The sequence below is a fragment of the Cryptomeria japonica genome, chromosome 10, assembly GCF_030272615.1.
Source record: "Cryptomeria japonica chromosome 10, Sugi_1.0, whole genome shotgun sequence".
Classification (NCBI taxonomy): domain Eukaryota; kingdom Viridiplantae; phylum Streptophyta; class Pinopsida; order Cupressales; family Cupressaceae; genus Cryptomeria; species Cryptomeria japonica.
Window position 1 is genome coordinate 896,660,136 of NC_081414.1, and position 8,446 is coordinate 896,668,581.

Here is an 8,446-nt window from a genome sequence, read left to right on the forward strand (position 1 = left end):
TGATCCAAGTTCTGATGTAGGTAAGGAAATGGTAAACAAAGTGCAAAATGATAGTTTCTTTGGTAGGACTACACAAGAATCGATCGGAAAGATAAAAACAGGAGCTAAAGACAACAATAAGATTGCTTCCTGATTGCTTAAAGTCACTAGTGGACCCATCTCCTTGGTCCACTAGCTCATCTAGAGCCTCTTTTGATCCAAGTTCTGATGTAGGTAAGGAAATGGTAAACAAAGTGCAAAATGATAGTTTCTTTGGTAGGACTACACAAGAATCGATCGGAAAGATAAAAACCAAAGGAATTACGTTCATTGAAATTATGAGAAAAGTGTATGGCTGTCTAGTTGTAACACATAATAGCATTAATACTAAAATTGAGAACACCATGCAAGATGAAGCCACATGGTTTATGGAGATTGTTGTGATGGGCATGGATAAAGCTGCAATGGAGAATATCGTCCCAAATGCCCAAGATACTCAATGTATAATATGGAAAGAGAGCATCAAATGGAAGGATACTTTTCTCAAGCAAAACATCAAAGAGCAAGGCAAGTTGCTCAAGGATTGCAACTGCATGTTGAATGACATAGCCCAAGAGTTCACAAATATTGGGTGCCAAATTAAAAGGAAAGACAATTCAAGAGATGCCACTACGAAAGAGCTAAAAGTTGAGTTCCAAAATACAATCGACACTCTCTCGAACCCAAAAGCTTTCAATTAAGAAAACTTGAGCAAACTAGCCAGAATTGATTTGGCATTGTCTTGGTATGTGAACCACACAAAGACCACCTCTTCTAGAAACGAAGTTGTTCGGGCCAACAAAGCCTTATGAAAGCTCAAGACTAAGAACGTCCTCATTCCTAATCAAGAAGGAATCTCGATAGTAATGCAAGTGCTAACGGACTACAAAGCTCAAGTGGCAACTCAACAACAAAATAACCCAGATGGTGCCAATGTGGACCAACAACAAGTGTCACCTCAACCTTAGCGCTTTCTCTCTTTACTTATAAAATTTAATGTTTTAAAAATTCAAATGTATTTAAAAGACTCCATTTAAATGATTCTTTTAAAAGAATCAATTTCAAGAACTTTGGGCAGCTACATAGTTAAACATTATAAATATGTGGTTAATGGACTATTGTGGGGTCTGAAATTTTGATCCCCATTGCATTGTAGTGCCAGAGTGAGAAATAATCAAACTTGAAGGTCAATAAAATTTTGTTGTGCTTCTAAGAATTTCCTTGTCTATAAGCGTAGAAATTGAAAGTGTGCTTATATTTTGTTTTAAGTCTGTGAACTTAAGCATCCTTAATGTCATTTCCTTTAAGAATTTTTGATGTTCATATAAGTAACTTTCATCATCTTAGAAACTTGGTAAAGTTTTAATTTAAAGATTTCTATTTCTATAATGGCATTTCAATCTATGCATTGGTGTCAAAGGTGGTTCATTTTTCAGAAAATTAAATGGTGAGTGAGCCCAAAAGCTGATATCTTAAATTTATTTCAATTTTCTTCGCATTTGTTGCATAGTGATGTGCAAATGTTAGATGCCTTTCCTACTTTCTGGTTAAAAGTATACCCCACTTAAATATTCACAAAAATTAAAATATTTGATCTTATAAAAGAAGTTGTGCCTTGTATTAAAATTCAGAAGGAAACTAATCAATAGTTTACCCAACCATTTGTTATCAAATTGTCTTCATATTTGGTAAATAGAGTCGATTTATTTATTATTTTGGAAGGACAAATATGTTAACCAGCACAATTGATAGTTGTAGTGTACATGGATGATATTCTATTCGGGGGAAGTAGTGACAATATGTATCAAAACTTTGATAAGATAAGGAGATGCAAAAAGAATACGAAATGTCTATGCTCAGTGAGTTATCTTTCTTCCTTGGGAAACAAATTTCTCAATCAAATAAAGGGAAATTCATTTCACAAACCAAGTATATTAAGGAAATGTTGAGGAAGTTCAAAATGGAGGATTGTGATCCCATCAACACACCCATGGTAATAAGATGTAAATTAAGGATGATGAATCACCTGAGGCAAATCAAATACTCTATATGTTGATGATTGGAATCCTTTTGTATGTAACAACTTCAAGGCTTGGGCTTGACATTATGCAGGCAATTGGTAAGGTAGCAAGGTTTCAAGATGCACCTAAAGAAACTCATGTCAAAAGGAAATTCAAATATTTGAAAGGCACATTGGATTTTGGCTTATGGCATCCACGAGGTGAAGATTTCTACTTAACAACATATACAGATGCAAATTGGGCCTGTACTGTTGATGATAGAAAGGGTACAAGTGGCAATGCATTCTTTCTAGGAGATAATCTTGTCTCTTGGTTGAGTAAGAAACAAGCATCAATTTCCCTATCCACTACAAAGGGTACATTGCAGCAACATCTTGTTGCACTGAGGTTTTATGGATGAAGCAATCATTGAAAGATATCAAAATAGAATATGATCATCCTATATCTATATTCTGTGATAATACAAGTTAATCAACATTTCGAAGAATCCAATCATGCACTCCAGAACAAAGCATATTCCCATTATCACTTCTTAAGGGAATAGGTAGCCGATCAGCAAGAAAAGTTGGAATATATCGCTACAAAGGAACAAATTACAAACATCTTCACAAAGCCTCTTCCAAAAGAGACCTTTGAATATCTAAGGGAGAAATTGGAAGTGATATCACTCCCATCCATTCACTAAATTCTTCGAGGGAAGCATGTCTTTAGGGGGAGCTATTCATCGTCTATCTTTTGACCCCAGAAAGCCTTTGCCATAGATGTCAAAGGGGGAGGAGGAGACTAAGGAGGAGCATTTCAATCAGGGGGAAATGTATGGTCCTATTGCAATTAACAAACTATTTCTTTACAAGATTGCCATCAATGACAGAGGGGGAGATTGTTGGAAATTGTTATCGTTGATGTCAAAGGCATTTTAAGACCAAGATTGAAGGATAGATTGTGTCAAAGTTATGACACTATTTTCGAGCTTTGTTGGACAAGAAGGCAATTGAAATATATTAAATTGCACAATTATCTATACATGGGTTGACCCATGTTCAGAGAAGAAAAATAAATGCAAAATTACTAAATGGTCCAAGTTCAAGTTTGGGTTTGAGGGCTCGGTCAAAAAAACTTTTGGGGTTGTGTTTGTTTTGGGTTCATCCATCAAAATTTTATATATATATAGAATTTATTAATGTAATAATTCTTTAATTAATTAATATTTAATATATAAATAAAATATATTTTAACATTAATATTAATATTAGATTTTTAATATCAATGATTAATTTATTCATATGAAAATACAAATATAAAATATGAAAAAAGATATCGGCAAATAGGATTCATCACTATTCTTGGGAGTGAGAGAAAGTGCACCACACATTCCCCCCCTCCAATGATCACAACTCCCAGCTTCGTCTCCAAGGTCTATCTCAGCTCTTTCCTTGCTCACCACCCAAAAAGGTGGTCGCTGATCTGCAGAGAAAATATGCCATTCATACGGCGATGGATGTAGAGAAAATGTTGATTGTGTGATGGAAAGGGGATGTGACAAAAGGTTAAATGTCATACATGCATCCAAAACATAGGTCAAAGGCCTAAAGTAATATTAAACACCGTTGCCAAAGGACATTGGATAGGAAGAGAAGCCACTGAGTGAAAGTTAACACCAAACCCTATGACATAGTGACAAAATTCAACATGGGTTCTCTTGGGTTCGTCCAGGATGAACCCACAAGTCAAATAACAAGCCCTGGCCGCATTGAAGGATCAGATCCAAACCTCAAACCCAAGCTGGACAAAACCAAGACCTAGGTCCTCTAAGAGGCAGACCAGCATCTTAGGTTTTGCATGTATATTTCTCCAATTTACACCATTTGCTCATTCTATCGCAAACAAACAAATTGTATATGTTAAACAAACCTGGCAGCTCTTCCTCAAAGAAGTAATGGTCCCATGCTCATCTTCTGAGACTCTAGTCTGATGGTCACTTTCCTCTTTGTTCAAGCCATAAAACATTGGTAACCTAGCAATCATTTTTAATGCAATGTTGGCTTGATTCTTTGTTTTCCTTGCATTTTGTAAATCCCTAGCTAGCATTATCTTCCCTAGCTTATCGTAAACTGAAATGTCCCTTTTTAAAGATGAGTAAAGATCCTACAATCTAAGTCACACTTGTTATAAGGGTTTTTTTTGGGGGGGTAGAATAAAACATCACTATACTAACTATTGTATCATCTTCTCCAATTCTAGTTCATTTATACAGTGTCATTTGCTTCCTTATTTCTCTATTATCCTAGTTCTGTCCCAAATTTATTTTACTAAAACCACTATTCCCGTGTTCTTTGGTATTTTCTGCTGCCTTGTTCCATACTGCTACATATCCGATCCCTCAAAATCTAGAGCGCTGCACCCAACATGTTCATGCCATTTTGTGACTATGATTGTATCTTTGTCCTTAGCTATAGGCCCTAATCAAGGTCCTTTTAACCAAAGGTACCCTCTACATTTCCAGCTTACTAATGTAAGTTGATTGCAGAGGAGCCCAACTCCTTATCTGTTTTAACTTGGCTGGTTTGTTTATCTAACAGTTCTGCTGCCTGTGCCCATGTCTTCAACTCTTCTAGCTCATTTCTTCGATTGTTTTCTTTCATTTGCATGTCTTTTAGTGCCTCTTTGCAGTTCCTTTATACAGTCACCGCTTGCTCATTCCATCAGTAAAAACTGTCCTTGTCCTTGTTTGGATGAGAGATAGTTTGCTTTGGGGTACAACACTTCCGTCACCCAACAACCAAAAGATTCTACACTTTTGCTGCTTGCTCTTTGAACATTTTGTCATCCTCCTGTTTTTTCTTGGTCTTTACATTTCTAGTTTGAGATCTTTCACTTTCTACATTGCATCTATGTTCTCTAGTCTCTTTTGAATGCTCATTACATCTTGTACATAAAAAATCAGTGACCACATGAGCAGATTATTTTGTGGTGATGTAGATCTCCTCATCATCTTGAGATTCACCTAATAGGTTTCTAACATCAAGTGCAAGTGCCTGATCCCTTCCTTCTATGGCTTTTGGTTGTTGCATTGCCAATTAACAGTGTCTTTTTCTGTTACCAATACCTCATGTACCTTGCTTTTATCCTTCCCCACCCCAGGTCTGGATCTGATTGAGTTTTCTGCTTTCTTTTACGTAAAACCATTGGATATTTCTTTTACCATGGGCTTGTTCTTGCTTCTGTGTCTGTATCTGTTTTTTTAGCCCTTTCATAATCCCTGCCCTTGCTTAATCTTGCTAGCACCTTATTACCCTAATACTATTACTTAGGAGAAAGATTGGTTTTGTATTTACTTCTAAGGGGGCTACATCCAATGAGCAAGGTCCAACAACAACGTATGGGGAAACTCTCATTGGGGGGAACAGAAAGTATGTGAACCATATGCCCCACATGCTCCAACTACCCCTCCCTAAGAGAAAAGATTCAGGCATGAATATGTTGGAAGCATTTGGCCCCCCATCATTACCCTCCACTCACAAAGATGTGTCTGGTTGTGTCATTCTGCTCAATAGTAGGAGCTGTTGATCTCTAATATCTTATCTCTGTTCTAATATCTGAGCTTAAATAGCCAGCACGTTGTTCTTTATTTGGAGCATCCAAACCCCAAATGAGAACAGCATCCTAGCCCCTTAAGCTCTTCTCATTTGGATTGTATTTCTCAATGATAAGCCGTCCCCTCACTGAATAGTGAACACACAAACTCCTAAAATGACCTTTTTAATATAGATTTTAAACTCATGCTTCTGAGATGATGAAAGTCTAGTTAGTTGCTTTTTTAATTGTTAAGAACATGTAATATGTCGCAGCTTGTTTATATTAAATAATGTATCATAAAATAGATTTAAAAAACTGGGGAGCTGGGGTTTTCTACTTACTTGTTCCGAGCCCAAAACTAGGATTTCTGGAAGCTCTGTTGTTGCTGTTATACTTGTAGAACCTCTGCACTCCTCTCTTATTAAGTTGCCCTTTGCTCTGCTATTTTGTTGCTCTCCCATGCCATTGAACTAAAGCGACAAAACAATATTGACAGCTATGTCAGACTTTCAAACCACAAGAAAATAATGTTTCATTGCAAATTTGACCATATCTTGTTTGGTTAATGTGCAGCTCCCTAAAAATTTATTCAATTTCAGGAGCACCATCTACAGATTTGGAACTTCATTTTATAATTTTCATTGCCCCATCTAAACCATTTTTTCTAATATCTACAAAACTATACTTCCAAAATCAATTGGATAGGAATATGTCAGTGTTGTCCAAAGAGATGAAAAAACAAAAGGAATATTTAATGTCCCTTAAGTAGTGTCCCATAAACACAGTCAAAGTAGCTGATTTTGATCTTTGAAGACAACGATGTAAAATTTACTGCAAAACCAAACCCACCACAGCAAGGAACATTCTTCGAGTGTTTGAATGCCAAAACCTTTGTTCAATTTCCAACTCACCGGGGCATGGAACATTCACTGATGTTTAATAGGCAAAAAGTTTGTACAATTTCAAATCCACCAAGCCACACAAATTCATCTTATGTTTGAAAGCAAAACAAGACCATTTTGTTGCTTCATAATGAAGCTTAACTTCAAAGAAAGCTAACACCGAATGAGGAATCTTTAGATTTGTCAGCAAGATTTCATGATTGATGATGAAAAATGAATGCCCGTTGGAAATGGGTGAGTGGTAGATAGCGCAATGACTTTCATTAACTGTAATTTAGAGTCATGTTGGAAGGCCCATCAATAATAGTAAATTTTGCAACCATCTTCTTGGTGGATTCTGTAGTTTGTTTAGGTTCTAACAAACAACCCACGCAGTCTAACCTATTTCAACTATGTTTTAAGGGCCTATCAATTATGACAAAGGATAAAATTGGTATGATGTTTTGGGTTAACTGCTTAGGTGGTTTAGGTTCTAAGAAACCATTGCCTAAACAACCTATGCAATCTTATCAGAAGACCATTGCATCTATGTATTGTAACCAGAAGATCATTGCTATTGTGTTGGAAGGGCCTATCAATTGTAATAACGATCAATTTTGCAATGCTGTTAAAAACAACCCACATAGTCTAACCCCAAGAACAGTTGCAACTATGTTAGAGGGTCTCTTATTTTAGGCTAATGATAAAAGTTGATATAATTTTCTGGGATAAAATGCAGAGGTTCTTTAAATTTTAACAAAAAAAGCCACACAATTTAACCAAGAACATTATTACAGTTATGATAAAGTTTAAAATAATATTTTTGGCTAGGTTTTTTAAACTGTTTAAATTGTCGGTTAAATAGGTTTCAACAACATACAGAGTCAGCCCCAGAAGATCATTCCAATTTTCGATTATCTTCTGGTATGATACTCTAGGTTAGACTGCAGAGGTATGTTGAATTGTAGCTTGTTTAGGTAAAAACTACACAAGTATAACCCAGAAAATCATTGTAAATTAACAAACTGCCAACAGATTCCTCCCAAATGAAGGGTAAAATAGTCCGTTTCCTCAGCAATGAACCGTTATGAACAGCCATTCTTAAACAGTGTACTACAAAGAAAAAAGAAAAAAAGCGAACTAACTTTAGTAACAACTTTGCAAAGTAAAAGTAACAAAATAGAAAATAACTTTGGAAAACATGTTTGCACACCCAATTTGTTGTTACCGATTTACTGGTAATGTAAAGCTTACTGAAGAAACTTTCCCTGCAATAAGGCAATGAAGGTCTGATTCAGAGTTAACAGACTCTCGTCTACAATTCTGCACATCCTCGAAGCCGATTTTTTACTTCCTTCTCCTTTGACCCCATTTACTCAGATCATCAGATGAACTCTTCATTCTTTTTCAACTTTTAGATTATTACGGATACATTATCTCTATCCGGACATTTTTTTAAAAGGAAAGAGACTGCAAAAGTTATTCCACGCGGCTGCATCCAGGAGATTAATGTTCAATTTTCTTTTTGTTATTAATTCCTATTCTGTGGGTTTTAGAAATCGAATTTTCTATAATTTTTAATGCCAAACAGTTTCACCTTGCCAAGTTTCTTGGCCTGTAGAATTTCTAATTCTTTCTTTTAACTATTAAATTGTTACGGATGCATTTCCTGTATCCATAAATTTGTTAAGAAGAAAGCGAACACGCGTCTTGCAAGCAGGAGATTAATGTTTAATTTTTCGAACTTTAAGTTTCTTGGCGTGTAGTAGTTTGTTCTTTTTTTTCTCAATTATAATCAATGCTCGTCCAGTATTTTAAGTATTAATTTTAGGGCCGGGATCCAACGTGTACGATATGAAAGTAAATATCAATTTTTTATTAGGGGAAGAGCACCTCTAGTTGTTATAGCTAACTTTGCATACTCATAGAAATGGTCCATCAAATTTTGAA

General features: G+C 35.7%; 1 long non-coding RNA gene across 1 annotated transcript; it reads right to left on the bottom strand.

Moving 5' to 3' along the window:
• Window positions 1-6,947: 6,947 nt before the first annotated feature.
• Window positions 6,948-8,203, bottom strand: LOC131046403 (uncharacterized). Its single transcript, XR_009105993.1, has 2 exons — window positions 7,710-8,203; window positions 6,948-7,609 (listed from the first exon to the last, which is right to left on the bottom strand). It is a non-coding gene; the product is annotated as an uncharacterized LOC131046403 (long non-coding RNA).
• Window positions 8,204-8,446: the final 243 nt, after the last annotated feature.